General features: G+C 39.9%; 1 long non-coding RNA gene across 3 annotated transcripts; it reads right to left on the bottom strand.

Annotated features, from left to right (window-relative positions):
- Window positions 1-780: 780 nt before the first annotated feature.
- Window positions 781-20,364, bottom strand: LOC138983932 (uncharacterized). 3 transcript variants are annotated; one of them, XR_011467393.1, is made up of 5 exons: window positions 20,118-20,364; window positions 11,673-11,836; window positions 4,160-4,509; window positions 2,183-3,123; window positions 781-1,568 (listed from the first exon to the last, which is right to left on the bottom strand). It is a non-coding gene; the product is annotated as an uncharacterized lncRNA (long non-coding RNA). The 3 variants fall into 3 exon arrangements; XR_011467394.1 differs by having other exon boundaries at window positions 2,183-2,281; window positions 3,038-4,509; XR_011467392.1 differs by having other exon boundaries at window positions 2,183-4,509.

Genomic DNA, 20,364 nt, shown 5'->3' on the forward strand with positions numbered 1-20,364 from the left:
TGCAATTTTTGCATATCTCTGGCACGTGTTGCTAATCAACTTTCAACCCTTGCTATGGTTGTACAGTTTAGGTCCTGGGTAGGAGGTAAGACTGGAACTTTGAGTTTCTCTGTGCTTCCTGAAACTTCCAACAGCAGCTGCTAGAAAACTGAAAAGGGGAGTGTAAGATGTTTGTTTCTCTCCTATTTTTACTCTCAACTTTTTATATAACTTCAGACATACAGAAAAGTTACCCACATGATATATAGAACTCTAATATACAGTTCACCCAATTACTAACATTTTATTTTCCTTCTCTTTCTTTTTTTCTATGCATGTACAGATATATCTATATCTATTAATATATCTATCTATTTCAATGCATAATTTTTCTGAATTTCATCAGAGCTGCTGATACAGTACCTTTTATCTCTAAATGCTTCACTGTGTGCTTCCTAAAACTCAGGACATTCTCTTACATAACCAAAATGTAAATAGTAAGCTTAGGTAACAAGGTCACAATAATGCTACCTATAGACCTTCTTGATTGCCGGGAGAAATATCAATAACCTCAGATATGCAGAAGACACCACCCTTATGGCAGAAAGTGAAGAGGAACTCAAAAGCCTCTTGAGGAAAGTGAAAGAGGAGAGTGAAAAAGTTGGCTTAAAGCTCAACATTCAGAAAACTAAGATCATGGCATCTGGTCCCATCACTTCATGGGAAATAGATAGGGAAACAGTGGGAACAGTGTCAGACTTTATTTTTCTGGGCTCCAAAATCACTGCAGATGGTAATGGCAGCCATGAAATTTAAAGACGCTTACTCCTTGGAAGGACAGTTATGACCAACCTAGATAGCATATTGAAAAGCAGAGACATTACTTTGCCAACAAGGGTCCATCTAGTCAAGGCTATGGTTTTTCCAGTAGTCATGAATGGATGTGAGAGTTGGACTGTGAAGAAAGCTGAGCGTCGAAGAATTGATGCTTTTGAACTGTGGTATTGGAGAAGACTCCTGAGAGTCCCTTGGACTGCAAGGAGATCCAACCAGTCCATTCTGAAGGAGATCAGTCCTGGGTGTTCTTTGGAAGGAATGATGCTGAAGCTGAAACTCCAGGACTTTGGCCACCTCACGCGAAGAGCTGACTCATTGGAAAAGACTCTGATGCTGGGAGGGATTGGGGGCAGGAGAAGGGGATGACAGAGGATGAGATGGCTGGATGGCATCACAGACTCAATGGATGTGAGTTTGGGTGAACTCCGGAAGTTGGTGATGGACAGAGAGTCCTGGCGTGCTGCGATTCATGGGGTCGCAAAGAGTCGGACACGACTGAGCGACTGAACTGAACTGAACTGATAGACCTTCTTACCTTGGGCTCGTTGTCCCGGTATTATCATGTGTACAAAAGAAACTATTAGATTGTGCTTTGCATTCAAGAGTCATATCGCTCTAGTTGTCTTTGATCTGGACATTTCTCAGTCTTTCTTTCACTCTGATGGGCTTGACACTTTTGAAGATGACAAGTCCGTTATTTTGTAGACTGTCTTTGAGTTCAGGTTTGTCTGCTGATTCATTCTGGTTGGATTCTAGAAGTGAAGAAAAAAATGTCAATAATAAAAGCACAAATAAATATCCCAGGTTAAAATGGTTGTTTCTTTTCTCTTTTTTTCCTCCCATTCTACTGTTTTCCATCACTTAGTACCAATTTTCTTTAGACCAAGGACACTATGTTTAAGTGCTCATTTTTTAACTAATTAGGAAATGGCGATCCACTCCAGTACTCTTGCCTGGAAAATTCCATGGATGGAGGAGCCTGGTAGGCTACAGTTCATGGGATCGCAAAGAGTCGGATATGACTGAGCAACTTCACTTCACTGACATTTTATTAATCCCACTTCATTGCTCTTTTTGTGGTAGGTATGATGACTTTTTTATTGTACTTAATTTAATTTATTTATTTACATATACATGTACCTGTTCTTTTTTAAGATCTTTTCCCATTTGAGTTGTTACATAATATTGAGCAGAGTTCCAGGTCCTTGTTGGTTATCTGTTTTAAATATAGCAGTATTTACATGTCCACCCAAACTCCCTAACTATCCCTTTCCCCCTTCTCCCATTTGTACGTTTCTGTTTTGTAAATGCTCATTTGAATAATTTTTAAATATTCTGCTTATAAGCTCTTTTAAAAATTTCTCACCATTCTCTCCTTTTTTGAAGTATAATGTGTTTGCTCCTTTGTCTCCTTTTCATTGGTTTCTTACACATATCCAAGAAGTCGTGTGTGTGTCCGGTGTCCCTAGATGTATAAATCATATACCTTTCATTATGGACATCCCTGAGTCCCTTTTGTCCCATGCTTCAAACACTCTTTTGTTTCAGGTGATTGCTTCTCATTTGGTTAGTGAAGTGACCCTCAGGGCAGGAATCCATGTGGTATTTAGCAAAGTGTGTAAGCATGACAAGATCTCTTGAAAACAAGCTCTGAAAGTCTGAGAGTCATTAGCAGAGGCCGGGCAGGGTGGGCTGGACAGAAGATGCAGTGTGAAACAAGTAGGCTGTTGTCATTTTGAAGTGAAGCACTTTCTGTTTCTTTGTAATGCTGAGTTGAAGGTGGCTAGATGGAGGAGCCTGGTGGGCTGCAGTCCATGGGGTCGCTAAGAGTTGGACACAACTGAGCAACTTCCCATTCACTTTTCACTTTCATGCATTGGAGAAGGAAATGGCAACCCACTCCAGTGTTCTTGCCTGGAGAATCCCAGGGACGGCGGAGCCTGGTGGACTGCTGTCTATGGGGTCGCACAGAGTCGGACACGACTGAAGCGACTTAGCAGCAGCAGCGGCAGCAGAGAGGAACTGGGAGCAACTTGCTGGGTGCTTTCCATGTCTCCTTCCTCTCTACCAGCTCATCATACTCACCCCATCACACAGCAGAGTTAATACAAAGGAGGGAGAGGAACTATCAGGGACATGTTCTGAAATTACTGGAGAAAGAGCAACTCCCGTCTGGAGAGTAGGAAAAAATAGAATACAAATATATCCATTCTGTTCTTACTATTTTATTGTGGGATGCTGGTCAGGGACAGTTCCAAAAGAGAGTGAGGTTGTGGAAGTGACGATTTTCTGTAGAAAGAAAGGGAACTGTGGAAAAAATACAGTAGTTAAAAATGAAGTGTGTATTTCCTATGCCCCCACAGACTTGGAAATGCTTCCTAGTGGTGTCATGCGGAGTGAATTTTGTGGCTTGTCTCTGATTCATGCCAGTCCTCCTGGGTACATACTCCTGGAGATGATGTATCAGAAGGCAGGTCAACATGACTTAGGTTGATTAAAGGGCTGTTATCTAAAGGTTATTGTAACTATTTCTATAGAGCCCAAGTTTCATTCCTTCCTTTGTATTTTTAATTCAAAATTTAGACTTTGTGATTTGCAAGGAAACACAAGAAGTGGGTGATGGAGACCCTGTAAAAATGCAGAATCCCTTCATTTATGTACCTGAGTTCTTCATACTAGATGTGTTTGCCTGCACATAAGTCAGAGAGCAAAGACATAACTCGATGATGTTAAAGTATTCAGCTTTTAAACGCCCAAGACATAGAACCAAATTGTGGTTGCAAAAAGAAGAAACTAAAATCCTTTACATGAATAAAAATGTTAATTGCTGGGGACTTGCCTGGAGGCCAGTGGTTAAGACTTTGCCTTCCAATGCACAGGGAGTGGGTTCCATCCTTGGTTGGGGAGCTAGGATCCCACATGCCTCATGGCCAAAAAACTAAAGCATAATACAATGTTGTAAGAAATTCAATAAAATAAAATAAAAATAAAAAATGTAAAAATGGTCCACATAAAAAAACCTTATAAAAATGTTATTTGCGCTCTTACTCTATAATAAACTCTTTCTCTTTTTATTCTCCACCCTCTATATGTTTATACTGATCTTTATTAGTTTTAGGGCAGGGTCATGTGAACTTTCAAAGTTTTAATGTTTTCACATACTTAAGAATTCAATTCAATTCACACTGACTTAGCCTCTAGTATGCCTAAGATGGGCTTCCCAGGTGGCTCATTGGTAAAGAATCCTCTTGTCAATGCAGGAGATGTAGGAGACTTGGGTTAGATCCCTGGGGCAGGAAGATGCCCTGGAGGAGGAAATGGCAACCCACTCCAGTATTCTTACCTGGAGAATTCTATTGACAGAGGAGCCTGGCGGGCTATAGTCCATGGGGTCGCAAAGAGTCAGACACGGCCGAGCATGCACACACACGTGCCTAAGACATTGGGCCAGGTGGGATGAGACTGCCAATTAAAACCAAAACATGGCCTCAGCTCTAAGAGTGTCCTCTTTCAGCATAGGGAGAGCAAGCTAGAGATCTTGGAAATGAGCAAACATAACAAAGTAAGAAAACTCAGAGGAAGTCAGCATGACCTCCTCACATTCAGAGGCAAAGTCCCAGTGGAAAATGCTCCCAGGTCTTTCCAAGTCCTGCTTCTCCTGGAACACTGTACACTCGCAGCCTGTCTTTCCGTCTGCAAAACAAGAAGAGAGGCGAGGAGGTTTTACTGATGAAACAGGACATGGTGGGTCAAGTCATCAGTTTGGTGTTTCTAGAACTAGGAAATCTAAGGCAAATCGGGCAGCTCCAACCTGACTTGTCTCCAGCAGTGCTGCCTGGCGTACGGACACTCAGGCGTCTGGCCCTTAGAATGTAAGGTATGCAGGTTGCCCTCTTGGCTGCTGCTTCTCTGTCTACTCTGCTATCTCCAATTTCTTCTTTCTTGTGTCAGGCAATCACAAATTGACCAAAAAGTTAGCTATCCAAATGCCAACTCCCCCTTCTTGAAGAAACCCCTCATTGTCTCAAATGATTCATCTGATGCTCATTTAGTCTGTTTGGGCTGCTGTAACAAAACCCCACAGACTGGGTGACTTACAGGTGGCAGAATTTTATTTCTCACCATTCTCGGGGCTGAAAAGACCAAGATCAAGGCACCTGTAAATCTGGTGTCTGGTGAGGGTCATAGACTCTGTCTTTTCACTGCGTCCTCCTGTGCTAGAATGGGTGAAGTAACTCTCTGGATCTTTTTTATAAGGGCACTAATCCCATTTGTGACCTGTTCAACTCCCGAGAGCTCCACTTCCAAATAACATTGCACTAGGGATTAGGTTTCAACATACGAGTGTTGGGGGAACACAACATTCATAGCGTGCCCCATCTACCTAACCCTCCCCCAACTTAGTTAAAACTCCTGTCCAGCTCTTTGCAACCCCATGGACTGTAGGCTGCCAGGCTCCTCTGTCCATGGGATTCTCCAGGCAAGAACACTACAGTGGGTTGCCATTTCCTCCTCCAGAGAGTGTTCCTGACCCAAGGACTGAACTCACAGCTCCTGTGTCTCCTGCATTGGCAGGTAGATTCCTTACCTCCCAGTCACCTGGGAAGCCCCAAACCCCTTGGTGGGAGAAACAAAAACCCAACGTCATGCCACGCCCCCTCCCCGAAATGAGCTGACAACTCTACTGAAAGATTCCCTTGTCTTTTTTTCCTACCTATCTTTTGCTTGTATAGACTATAGTTTATAGATGGTCTAGGAAAGTGTTTCCCAAACCTTTTTCCTCTTTTAATTTTTACTGGAGTGTAGTTGCTTTACAATGTCATGTTAGTTCCTACTCTCCAGCAAAATGGATCAGCTATATGTATAAATGTATCCCTTCTTTTTTGAGTTTCCTTTCCATTTAGGTCACCACAGAGCACTGAGTAGGATTCCTTGAGCTATACAGTAGATCCTCATGAGTTATCTATTTTATACACAATGTCAGTAGTGTATTTATGTCAATCCCAATTTTCCAATTTAGCTCATCCCCCTTTCCCCCCTCAGTATCCATACGTTTGTTTTCTACATCTGTGCTTTATAAGTAAGATCATCTATACCAATTTTTTTTCAGATTTCTCAAACTTTAATATGCACAGGAGACGAGTCACCCAGGGAACTTATTAAATTGACAGTTTTGAACTCTATAAGTCTGGGGTGTGACCTGAGATTCTGCATTTCGAACAGATTTCCAGGTGAGGCTGATGCTACTGGTTTCTGAACCACATGTTGATTAACAAAGGCCTAGTTATTATGATTGATTGCAGTCAGAGTGTTTTTGCTCCTTTTTGGTAGGCCCTGCAGGACTCTGTAGCCCTGACTGCTGACTGCACCCCTATGAATATGGGTCTAAGTTCTGGTCCTTGTATTGGGGCCCCATTGTCCACTTCAGTTGACCCAAAAGTTTTTCTGGGTGTGTTCTTTCATAGGTATTAGTACTACTTCAGTTCATCTTCACATAAACATCAGTGTTATTTTCTCTGTTTTGTAATTGAAGAAACAAACTGTGAAAAGTTAAATGGCTCATTCAATCTTACACAGCTATGCACCACATTGGCCAAAAAGTTAATTCAGAGTTTTCCATAACATCTTATAGAAAAACCCAGTTGAACTTTTTGGACAGCCCAATATATAAAGCCAGTAAAAAAAAAAAAAAAAAAAACTTCTGTCTCATTTGTCTTCAACCCTTTTCCCCAAGGGTTATTCTTAGACGAATAGTACCTCACAATTTTCCCAAAGATTGGCATAGAGTTTCTTTGAGGTAATAAGAAGAAGAAAAAGAAGAAGACGAACTGAAGGTTATTAAGTGTTTCTAAGTACCAAGCCCAGTGCTGAGGACTTTACTTTCAATATCTTGTTAATTTTCACATCTACCCAAAGAGGTTGCTACTAGTATGATTTAGACTTAAAGAAGTTAAGACAGTAAGGAAGCTGAGATTAGAACTATAAGCTGCTTCAGTCCAAAGCCCAAACTGTTAACTGTAACACTGTGTCATGGTATATATTGCTACAGAAATATCTTTTAGGTTTTAATCCCAGAAAAAGAGAATTCCAGTAGGATGCAGAAAGAAGTAAGGCTAGAGAAGTGGATATTAGTAAGACAATTCTGCCGGTTATAATGAAGAGATTTGCCCTGGTTATTTGGAGTTTTCTATAAACTTGCAATGGACATTCACAGAGACACAATGATCACTTTTTAAGATCTGAACTATTGCACAGACTTAAGTGTTTGTCATTTCATGAGCTGGTGTTCTTGGAACTACACATTTCTGGATCTCCTATTAATTTGTAGTATGAGTAGGGGTTTGTCATTTATAAAATTATGAGGTCTTTTTCCTCACTTGTAAATTGTATAAAATCCTCATCAAATTGAAGACCAGATATTCCAATAGCCTGGGAATGTGAGGTGCAGAGAATTTAAGTGACTCTTCTAGGGTGACCAAGAGATAATTAATCATGGGGCTTAACTCAGAATCCAGGTCTCCTAGTGTGCACTTCTGGTATTATTCAACCAGCCTGTGGAATATCTCCCTTTGCACATGCTTTTGGGAAAATGTGCTGGTTCAGAACCTGATCACTAGGACCTGTTAGACATCCTTCAAGGGGAATACGTCTCTACTCTGCAGTTTGTGCAACTTTTGCTCTCTGAGGCTGACTCTTTGCCAATATGTGACTTCTTGAGAGACATTAGGGGCCCTCGGCACTGGGCACAGCCACTCCTGGAAACATGAAACACGAGCCTGCTCTTACTGTGTACCTATAACTTGTGTTCGGGCATCCTTTTGCCTTTAATGAGATTTTGCAGTGACAGGATTGGAACAGATTGCTGGCATTATGGCAGCCAGGATATTGTCAGGAGGAACTTGGCAGTGCTCGTAGGTGTTATGATGCTGGCTCTTTGCTCAAGGGCAAGAATATCGAAGGGAAAATTAGAAATGAGACAGAGAGTGAGAGGTAATGTCAGAAAAGTTCAGAAGATGATACTGGTAGCAGTGAATACACTGGAAATTTTGTGAGGTTTACATACTTTGAATCCTTGGTGACTGAAGACATAGCCAAGAATTGCTTCAGTGATATTCCCTCATAAATCTGCATAATAATCTCTCAGCGGGGATTTGGTGAAATTACAAGTATTCATTTACTAAATTGGGTTCAGTGTCTGTATCATGCACACCATATGAATATTCAGTTCAGTGAATGCTTCCCAAGCTATGTTGAAGTTAACACATAAGCTGAATATAACTCAAGTAGAACTCAAAATTGCGAGCTTATTTTAATCTAACAGAGGTCCTAGTGTCTTAAAGAATTGGACCCATCCCCAACCCCAAAATGTCCATTAATACTCAATCTAATAAAACAAAATGTTAAGTCTTTTCAGTATTTGTATCTGATTTTTGGCATAAAGTATTTTTCTTTATAATAGAGGATTAGGATAATAATGCCCAGGGCTATGAATGGTTCCTTAGAACACAGTGGCAGCTGCCAGGCAGATTCAGGAAGAATGTTTAATTACAATGCTCAGTAATAACAACAAAGGAAAAGTTCAATGAGAAGAAATAACTGTTATGAGACCGAGGTCTGTGCTGAGAAGAGGAGGTATAGTAGAGCACTTTTCCGGACCATAGACATTGGTTTTAGCTGAAGTTGTCTTGGCAGCTGATGGGCCATTTACCTTCAAATGTGACCATTTTTCTTCTTAAAGCAGCTCAGTTGACTTTCTGAGTTAAGGATTCAGAATTACTTGTATTTCCCCAAAAAAATGTGTTGGGTTTTTTTTCCCCCTAAATGAGAAGTAGGACTAATTCTCAGAGAAGAGTTGATCACCTCTCATTCTGTATAAGAAAAGCACACTTAGCTAGAAGTCAGTTACTCTGAGTTCCTGTCCAAGACTGTAACAAACCTACCGTGAGGCCTCAAACAGCTGATTCATCTCCCTGCCTGCCTGTGTGCTCAGTCACTTCCGTCGTGTCCAACTCTGCGGCCCCATGGGCTGCAGCCCGCCTGGCTCCTCTGTCCATGAGATTCTCCAGGTAAGAATACTGGAGTGGGTTGCCATGCCCTCCTCCAGGGGATCCTCCCAGTGCAGGGAAAGAACCCCTGAATTGGCCAGGAGACCTTTACCACTAGTGCCACCTGGGAAGCCCTAATTCGTCTCTCTGAGCTGCTTTCAACTATGAAGTTTTCCATGATATTCTGATTATTAACATAGACATATTAAGAAAATTCCTTTTGGAACATTCTTGGTCATAATATTTTATTTAACCCTAAAATATAATCTGATTTTAGATCCATAGTAGATGCTCAAATGCAGTATGTGAAATTCTATTGGTAGTTTTTATACTTATTTTATGGAGGGTATTATACTAAATATGCTTCATATGCAAAATAGCAGTATATAAGATAGATTTATTTATTTTATTTTTTATTTAAAAAAGATTTTTCCCCCTTGATCTGTTCTCTATATCTATGAGCTTGTTTGTTTTTTAAAGATTCCACTTAATGAGAGATTATGTAATGTTGTTTGTCTTTCTCTGACTTATTTCACTTAGCATAATGCCCTTAAGGTTTATCCATGTTGTTGTAAATAGCAATAGGATAGCTTTATTATTGGGCTTCCCCTGTGGTTCAGACAGTGAAGAGTCTTCCTGCAATGCAGGAGACCTGGGTGTGATCCCTGGGTTGGGAAGATTCCCCGGAGAAGGAAATGACAACCCACTCCAGTATTCTTGCCTGAATAATCCCATGGACAGAGGAGCCTGGCAGGCTACAGTCCATGTGTTTGCAAAGAGTCACACAAGGCTGAGTGACTAATATTTTCACTTTCAGCTTTATTATTATCTTCACTTTATAGATGGAGAAATTGAAGGACAGAATGCTTAAGTTGTTTGCACAATACTTAAGTAACAAAACAGATTCAAACTTGACTTTCTCTGACACCAACAACTATGCATTCAGCATTCTTATCTCCTTCCTTTAAGATAACTTCTGGATACAGAATAAGCTTCCCGGGTCCATCACTAGTATGTTCTGAAAGAGTTAGCCTGGGTTCTGAATTGAATGTGTTACTCATGGAAAGGTGTCTAGAGCGAGAGATGGGAGGAGAATGTTGTTTAAAGGACAAAGCCTTGAATTTTAGAGGAGCTAAAAGAAGGAGATGCAATGTAATTCAATATCACTATGCTTAGCAGTAATGAACAATTAGTGAGGTCAGTTTGCCTATCTCTGAGGTTGTTACTTTCATGTCTCTATGGCTATGGGGCAAATATGAAAGACAGAAACACACAAGTATGCAAATGGCACTTGGGAAGATAGTACATGAAAGTGGGTTGCACATACAAGGCAGAATGTAACTTCACTTGTATCTGTCGTGTCACTTGGGGAAAGCTTCGGAAAGATAATGCAAGGATTTGGGGAAGGAACTAAATGTTAAATCCAAGAGATTTATTTTAGCAGAGATAGTATGTACTGATTAGAAGACATAGAGGTTGCAGCTAGAGAATTGGGTGTGGAGTTGTCTTGCTGTAAGACAAGCCAAGTCTGAGGAAAAGAATTTAGTGGCAGTTATCAAGAGACATGAATAAATGTCTGAAAAAAGATTCATCAATCTGAGGTGGTGAGGTGTCAAGCTGCAGTGCCCCTCATAGGGATGCCTCCCAATGGGAATGTTTGTACTTGGACAGGTGCCAGACAGGAAATTGTGTGCTGAACTTACCTTAAGGTTATAGCAACTTATGTAGAAAATAAAACAAAATTCCCCAAGCATGAAATTAGAGGAAATATATTTTTCGGTAAAGAAGTTCAAATTTAGATCCTATCAAACATGATAATCAGTTATGAAGAAATAGCTATGACTTGCCAAAGCAAACTATATAAGAAGAAGAAGAAAAAAGGTCTCCTATAATTAGTGAGAATACTCAAGAATATTTTGATGGGAATTTTCAGGGGGTCCAGTAGCCGGCACTCCATGCTCCTAAAGCAGGGGGCCCAGGTTTGATATCTGGTCAGGGAACTAGATCACACATGCTAAAACTAAGAACCAGTGAAGCCAAATAAACAAATATATTTTTAAAGAGTATTTTGAAGAGGTAGGTGGTGAGATTTAAGTAGAAAGACTATAGAGTATTATCATATTGGAAAGCAAGCTATGGCAATCGGCATGAAAGGTCTAGGAGACACTAAAATTGTCAGGGGCGAATTGAGTTGACATAAGCTTCTCCTTGATCCCTGGGTTTGGAAAATTCCCTGGAGGAGGACGCACTCCAGTATTCTTGCCTGGAGAATCCCATGGACAGAGGAGCCTGGTGGGCCACAGAAAGAGCCAGACAAGACTGCAGCTGCTGAGCATACACAAGCTTCTCCTTGGATATTTTTTACTAATGTACTTCATTGGGAAAATTGTCATTGTTAAGCTACCACAAAGATGAAACTGATTCTTTTAAATTCTTAAATTTATAAAATGCAAGTCCAGAATTAGAAGGAAGGTCTTTCTGCATTCATAGGGCAGATAGAGAATCATGTGCAAATGAAGTTGTCCATCTCATGCTATTTACAAGCAAAATCTATTCTTAAATAAAAACAATCTGATTCTAACATCTTCATTTTGTTAAAACTGTGAATGGTATTATGGTAAAGTAAGTAGATGTCAATGTAAATCAGGGAAGAAAGCATAAAGGGATCATTGGAAAAGGTTCTAAGTATAGCATTATACTGATGAAAAAGCCATTTCTAAAGCCAGAGGACAGAAAAGGGGATACTCCTTTCGTATTTTGGTGAGCCTCATAAGCATGAATGCAGGTAGAAATCATTGGAAGTGTACATACCCAGGGTTAGATGGGCCTTCACTATGCTCTGCTTAGCCAGCTAACAGAGCATGGAGCTCAGCTCCAGTGAGGTCAGGAAGCTATTTATGGTCCTTGGTGACTTTACTTGGATTACAAATGAAGCATCCTCATTTCGGGAAACAACATTCAATAGGAGGTCTGACCTTGTGCAAAAAAAAAAAAAAAAAAAGGAATGAACCTGGGAAAATGCCCCCTTAGACCAGAACATTTTCAAGCAAGTTGATTTAGTTTTTGTTTCAGCCAAAGTTTTTGGTTCATCTATAAAACAAATGATTAAAAAATACTTTGAAAAATAACAACCAACAAACAAAACAAAGCAAACGAGATTTTTTTAGGTTTCTTCTCTGGAATTGTCTCTTTTGGTAAGGTCACTTTTTCTGTGGGTATAATCATCAGGTCAGTAAGCTGCAGCCATGAAAGATTGCAAAAACAAACGGAATTGTCTGATTTAAAAGTCAAAGGTAGTTCATCTTTATTTCATACATTTTGTTTATAATATATTGAATTTAGTGTTTATAAACAATTTGAGGTAACAATGTCTAGACAAAATCATTTTCCATGTTACAGTCTTTCAAATGGAAAGGGCTAGGTGGCATTCCCTTGCCAGCATTCAGTAATCCTTTTAATTGTTCTAAAGTGGCTACAGCTTTGAGTCAGAGACCTACACTGACTTCAGACTTTACAGCAAATGCCTTTCTTGGGTTCCAGTTGACTTCAACAGAACTTATTTAGCACTGGTTTAACAGCAACTGGCCATATTGAATGACCTTGGAATAGGTGGAACAATTTATCTGAACATTTTCATTTAAAGTGTAGTAAACAGAAGTTAGGGGCTTCCCTGGTAGCTCAACTAGTAAAGAATTTGCCTGCAATGCAGAAGACCTTGGTTCAATTCCTGGGTTGGGAAGTTCTGCAGGAGAATGGATAGGCTACCCACCCCAGCATTTTTGGGCTTCCCTGTTGGCTCAAATGGTAAAGAATCCACCTGCAATGCAGGAGACCTGGGTTCGATCCCTGGGTTGGGAACATTCCCTGGAGGAAGGCATGGCAACCCACGCCAGTGTTCTTGCCTGGAGAATCCCCATGGACAGAGGAGCCTGGTGGGGTACAGTCCATGGGGTCATAAAAAGTTGGACACTACTGAGCACAGCACAGCAAGCAGAAGTTAGATGCTTTATGAAGGAAACTAAATTACAATAGAAAATTAAAATTTTAAGAAAAAAGAGGTTGCATATGTTGTGACTAGTTGGAAAAAGAATAATGGATTTGATCCTGAGTTTCAAATTTACCTGACTTGGTGATTTACTGAATATTATATATTTGGGGGCTTCCCAGGTGGTTCAGTAGGTAAAGAATCTGCCTGCAATGCAGGAGACCCAGGTTCAATCTCTGGGTCAGGAAGATCCCCTGGAGAAGGGAATGGCAACCCACTCCAGTGTTCTTGCCTGGGAAATCTCATGGACAGAGGAGCCTGGTGGGCTAGTCATATTTACAGGTATTTATTTCAGTGTCTGTAATATGGGAACAATAATTCCATCCTGCCCTATGTTGGAACACAAATGTAAATGGACATTAGGATCATGAGATTAAAAATGCTACATGTATACCTGTGGTGGATTGATTTTGATATTTGGCAAAACTAATACAATTATGTAAAGTTTAAAAATAAAATACAATTTAAAAAATGCTATATAAATATGAATGACCCAGTCATTTACATTGAACCCAAATGAAATTTTATTTTTATTTATTTATTTTTTTGAAATTTTACTTTTAAAACAGGATTTTATATACAAATTGAACTGAATTTCAGTTGAAAATTTAAAAACCATATAACAACATACTCTGACGGAAACATTTTGGGGAAGCTGGACTTTAATGACTGAAAAAAAAGAGAAAAATCAGCTGATTAATTTTCATCTAAGACATGATTCTGTTATATCTAAATCCCAAGTGAGAACCAGTATTTCTAGAAATTTTAAATGACTGTTGATATGTGGGAAGAATTCTACAATTAAGTACATAATATTGTTATTCATTCCTCCATTTTAAAAAAGCACTCATTATGTGCCTCATATCTGGTCCCATCACTTCATGGGAAATAGACGGGGAAACAGTGGAAACAGTGTCAGACTTTATTTTTGGGGCTCCAAAATCACTGCAGATGGTGACTGCAGCCATGAAATTAAAAGACGCTTACTCCTTGGAAGGAAAGTTATGACAAGCTAGATAGCATATTCGGAAGCAGAGACATTACTTTGCCAACAAAGGTCTGTGTAGTCAAGGCTATGGTTTTTCCTGTGGTCATGTATGGATGTGAGAGTTGGACTGTGAAGAAAGCTGAGCACCGAAGAATTGATGCTTTTGAAATATGACGTTGGAGAAAACTCTTGAGAGTCCTTTGGACTGCAAAAAAGATCCAACCAGTCCATTCTAAAGGAGATCAGTCCTGGGTGTTCTTTGGAAGGAATGATGCTAAAGCTGAAACTCCAGTACTTTGGCCACCTCATGTGAAGAGTTGATTCATTGGAAAAGACTCTGATGCTTGGAGGGATTGGGGGCAGGAGAAAAAGGGGATGACAGAGGATGAGATAGCTGGATAGCATCATGACTCAATGGACTTGAGTTTGAGTGAATTCCAGGAGTTGGTGATGGACAGGGAGGCCTGGCGTGCTGTGATTCATGGGGTCACAAAGAGTCAGACATGACTGAGTGACTGAACTGAACTGAACTGACTTGCTAAACACCCTGCTAGATACTGGAGATACCATTGGGAGGAGAAAGGAGATGGTCTTGGACTAGCCATTTGGAGTTCTGACTTGAGTCTCTACTTTCCATGGCAGCAAGAAGACATCAAAATACCAGTGATGAATGTATCATGAGAGGACACAACATCATCATATAAAAAGTTACCCAGACTTTAATGGTGAGTTCTAGACTGTGGACTCAAGGTAAGATGTAGAGTGTGGCCACTGGAAAATTATGGAGCTTATTGTTACTGCCTTTTTGTTAGTTGGTTGGCTAGTTGTTTTTTCCCAGCTGTCTTCAACCCTTAGAACTCTAATGCTGAGAATAGTATAGAGATGAAAAGTCTGAGTTGTTCTGTAACTGATTATATTACTATAAATAGCTTCTAATCTTGGAGGATTTTGGAAGCTTTAAAAATAATTTTTCAGATCCTCCATCTGAAACATGAAATTAATTAGAGGGGACTGAAAGCCAAGCACTGAAGAATTGATGCTTTTGAGCTGTGGTGTTGGAGAAGACTCTTGAGAGTCCCTTGGACTGTAAGGAGATCCAACCAGTCCATTCTGAAGGAGATCAGCTCTGGGTGTTCTTTGGAAGGAATGATGCTAAAGCTGAAACTCCAGTACTTTGGCCACCTCATGTGAAGAGTTGACTCACTGGAAAAGACTCTGATGCTGGGAGGGACTGGGGGCAAGAGAAGAAGGGGATGACAGAGGATGAGATGGCTGGATGGCATCACCAACTTGATGGACATGAGTTTGAGTGAACTCCGGGAGATGGTGATGGACAAGGAGGCCTGGCACGCTGCGATTCATGGGGTCGCAAAGAGTCGGACACTACTGAGCGACTGAACTGAACTAAAGATCACAGAGAGGATCTTCCACCCTCAATTGAGGGAGGCAATCATGTCTACTTCCAGTAAAATGAGAAGACGCATGTGTACAGTTATAATGATCTTCTCTCCTGAGATTAGATTGGGGGTCTAATGTGGAGGTGGGTGTGATAAATGCATAGTCTGTTGTTGTTCAGTTGCTAAGTCATGTCCGGCTCTGTGCGACCCCATGGATTGTAGCACATCAGGCTTCTGTCCTTCTCCATCTCCGGGAGTTTGCTCAAACTCATGTCCATTGAATCGGTGTTGCCATCCAAATATCTCATCCTCTGTCTAGATCACAGACAATTTGCCTCTGCTTCTTATCTTACTTCAAAGTAGGCAACTTTTAGCTTGTTTTCCTATTTGAAATTTGGGGGAGGTGAGTATGGGGGGTTATTTTCTCTAATGTCTTCTGGTTGTTAGGAGCTTCACGTTTGTTCTCATCTCAGGTAATCCCGAGTCCTTTCGGAGGAGACTGAGAGATTTACAGAGAGTAAGAAAGAGCTCTCACGTGCCCATTATGTGCTGACAGGGCTTCACAATGGGCTGCTTAGAGTTAGTGAAGTTGTATAATCTTGCTTGGGTTTTCTTGCCGGTTAATCCTAGTACAATTTACCTCATTAATTTGATCTTAATGAGTTCATCAGCAATGATTTAATACAACTTTGAGGAACAGCTTTCTTTAGTCTTTAATTCGCGACAGTTCCCCTTCTATTTGGCAGTACATTAATGGAAATGGAAAATTGCCTCATTCGAAATGTCAGAATAATACTGCACCAAAAACAATTCAGTCATGTCTTTCAAACCACGCACATATGGTTCATCACCAAATGTCCCTGTTCTTCCCCCCTCCCTCCCAGGCCCCCCTCCCGCCTGTACCTTCCCTCCATATTTTCTTTCTGTTCTCCTGTCTCTGGTGATCATTGTTTGGATTAAGTTTCTAAGATCTTTGCATAAGCTTCGCGTCTCCTGTTGTCCAGGAACCACTGCTCATTGCACTGGTTTTTCCCAGATCCTTGAAGTTGGCAGAGTTCACAGATCAGGTGAAAGCTATTGCTTTTAGTATAGCAAATGTCTTTCATCTGCTCTCAAACTTGAAAGGAAAAAAAGAAGTTTATGTGAAGTGTCTTTGAAATAATTTTTGTGCATAATTTTGAGCTGTTTTGTCAAGTTCTCTAAGTAAAGCTATATTCTTCACTCTGTCTACACCAGAGCGTCCTTTTCTTTTCTTTTTCCCCCTAGCACTGTGTTCAAGGAAGTTACTCTGTAGAATAAGTGCCTTTTTTAATGAGTATTTTAGTTGTGGTTTGTTGGGTAAATTCATAATGAGGACCCAGCACAATTTCTCTTGCATTTAAAGATACAAATTTTAAATTGTAATTCATAATTCACTAACACTTAAAGGACATTTAATGAATTTAAAAAATTAGTCTGTAAACTAAGCTACCTAAAGTCTCTCCTTTTTTTTTTTTTGGTAAAGAGAAAGCTGAAAGGTAAAGCAATTTCCAAAGTTATTGATCAAGCATCAACTTTCATGGGTTAACCTCTAAAGAGTATTTTAAATGATAGAATGATAGTATTTTTCTTTCTGTAAAGGACCCCTTCTTCAGATAATACTTGAAGGAAAATGAAACAGTAAAGCAAAAACAATCCCTGCTTGCAATTGTGCATATTTATATCTGTAGACTTATAGTACTTGTCTGAACCTAGATTTTAGAATTTTAATTAATTTATTGGTTTTGATTTTCTTTCCATCAGCAAGCTGACTCATCTATGAAATTATTTTAATTCAAGTAAATGTTTTCTACAGATGGAGTTTCACTTGCTGAGGGGATCAGAAGGTCCTCAGAGGCTGACCTGTAGTTTTGCTTTAGAGGTCAGATCAGAAAGTGAAAAGGATATCACTAGATTTCTCCTGTGTTTCTTTTCTTCTATCTGGTGGAAGATATTTAAGAAATTTGCCAGTTTTCCTCTGTAGAGACTGTATCATTACTATCATAGAAATATATATATTTTCAAGATTTATTTTGCATCCACTTTGTGATGGGTCCTTTACAGAGGTTATTTAATCTAATTTCCCTGAAAACAGTAAAGCAGATTTGAAAATAGTTTTCATCGAGGTTTAAAGAGCTGACATTACAGAGATGGTATATATGTGGGATACAAGCTTTTCTGATTCCATGATTTTTCTACTGTCTGTGCTATTTACTTTAGAGGAGGAAAAAACATAAAGAATCTATTATCCATGCTCCTTCATTGGCAATAGTCAACCAGCCCTTAGGAGCGGCTAGAGATCCTCACCCCACTCCAATACTCTTGCCTGGAAAATCCCATGGATGGAGGAGCGTGGTGGGCTGCAGTCTATGGGGTTGCGAAGAGTGGGACATGACTGAGTGACTTCCCTTTCACTTTTCACTTTCCTGCATTGGAGAAGGAAATGGCAACCCACTCCAGTGTTCTTGCCTGGAGAATCCTAGGGACAGGGGAGCCTGGAGGGCTGCTGTCTATGGGGTCACACAGAGTTGGACACGACTGAGGTGACTTAGCAGCAGCAGCAGCAGAGATCCTCACGTCCTGAGGTTGGCTGATTATTGCTGAACATTGCCACTGATAAAATATGATTCATTATATTATAACTGAACCATGTCCTGTACTTTTGCCCATTGTCTTCTATATTCTCTAATAATACAATTAGTCAAATCTTCCTCCATATTATGCCTTCAACTGGTTGAAGACACTACTGACACCCTAAATTGATGTCTCCTCTGGGCAAAAACTTTCCAATTCCTTGCTTCAGGGTCTTTCATAATGAAGTCACTATAGGACACAATAGACCTTATAAAATATGAACCAGTAGAGAAGAAAAGAGTACTTAATTTTGGCATTATATTTTTTTACATGTAGACTCAGATGACTGTGTGTGTGTGTGTGTGCACGCGCCTGCATTATATAAGTTTAGGATCAAGTGAAAAATAAATGGCAACATAAATTTCTAGGAGCTGAATCACTATCCTGCCTTTTTGAACCCTATATAAAACTTTACATTCTTTGTATAAGTTTGTACACGCCAACCTGGCCCATCACTGTAACTTTCAATTTGCTTCTATCATTTGGTGCTTGAATCCTCTCTTTTCCCCCACAGCTTTCTGATATCATCACATTTCATAGAATTTTTTTTTTCCGTCTTGTAAGTGAGATAACTGATGCAAATGTCAAACTAGAGAATACTTAACAAATTGTCTGAAGAAGGGGTCCTGTAAACAAGTTTCTAGAACTTAACTCCATGGCCTTTCCCATCCAAGTCAGCCCCTCTGATTGGCTTTCATTTAGGTTCCCTGATCACTTGAGCCTTCCCCCAAAATGAGGACTGTCCCCAAGGACTCTGCCTCTATTTTCAGGTACCATTTAAGCCATTAAGCCTTCTTTTTCTTGTGATCTTTGCTTAGCTTTTTTGTTTTGTTTCTAAATTCATATCTGGATGTTAGACTTCATGCCGCCATTCTGACATATGCTTTGTTTTAGGTTCTTTGTGTGTGATATTTATCTTTGGTTTTACAGCCCATTTATTCACATATTATTAATTCATAGGTTACATAAAGTGCACAAAAAATACTCATTTACTGGGGACTTTCTATGTGTAGTCAAAAATGCAGGCCCAGTACTCTGCACACTTATAAATATACCAAAGTTTTGCTCCCTGGGGTTTCTTTTTAAAGCTGAGTTCAGTCAGTTGTATCATGAGTAGACACAAAGAATCTTCAGATTCCTCTCTCTATTTTTCTCAAAGAGATTCTAACAGTTTTCTAAACTGTGGCCCAGGGCTCTTTCACCCACTGTTTTGTTCATTAAAGGTGCTCAATACACAGGCTGTGGATCTCAACCTCACTGAATTCTGGTCAGTTCTGATTATCTTCTTTAGAACTTAACATCTAAACCGTTATATCCATCTAATTTCTTCCTTTACAGAATTGCTACCTTTGGGAAGACACTTGCTTTCTTTCCTTATTTCTTGTAAAATCTTGTGTTTTACAAACTGGGGTTCATTTTGCTTGGTTTGATACTCCTTTTCATTGTGATTCTCACACCCAGGGCGACCCCATCATGTCCACAGATTCTCACCACTTCCACATCACCAATTCATTCTGGATGCTCAAAATCAAGGACAATTGTGAATAAACTCAACATCTTCAAGATATGATAGTTTCAACCACATCCATATTAACTAATACCAGAAAGCAAATGAGTGATTAAATTCAAAGGGGCTGTTCTGAATGCTAATTTTCTTTTTTAATCCAGAAAAAAACAGCTCTAACACTTCTCGAGTACCTCTTCTCTGCCAGGCACAGTCATGGCTGTGTTCCTATAAGTTATCTTTAAAGTATGTGAAAGACAATCTGGTCATCTATTGTTTTAAGCAAATTGCTTTGTTTGTACAAGCTAATTAGGGAGATGAATGGTAGATCATAAATATTTGGCACCCGTGGAATGAAATTGAACTCTCCTTTTGAATGTTTCAATAAATTTGATTGACTTAAAATTTAAGTAAATGTTACTTATATAAATACATGCACATGATGAGTGCCCAGTAATATTAAATGATGCCAAAGGTTAGAAAGAACAAACTTTGTTTCCTGGTTTTTGCTGTGACCAGAAGAGCATGTACCAAAATAAAACTATAACATGTCTCGTGATTGTTGTTAACTGGCTGAAACCAGCATATATCAGAGGGCAGAAGCTTATCCTTATATGCAGTTTTAAGAGCAAAGAATCTCAGGTTACATCACCAATTCTTAAGTACTTACCCACAATGCAGACCTTAGACCTTCTGAGAAGTTTTTCTTGTTAGGGAAGTTCTCTGGCTGTAAATAGTAAGGAGGTGTGGACAGAAAGCTACCCTGAGAGTCAGGTGAAATAGATTCTGCTGCTGCTGCTGCTGCTGCTAAGTCGCTTCAGTCGTGTCCAACTCTGTGCGACCCCATAGACGGCAGCCCACCAGGCTCCCCCGTCCCTGGGGCTCTCTAAGCAAGAACACTGGAGAGGGTTGCCATT

Source organism: Bos mutus, chromosome 17 (assembly GCF_027580195.1).
Source record: "Bos mutus isolate GX-2022 chromosome 17, NWIPB_WYAK_1.1, whole genome shotgun sequence".
NCBI classification, from domain to species: Eukaryota; Metazoa; Chordata; class Mammalia; order Artiodactyla; family Bovidae; genus Bos; species Bos mutus.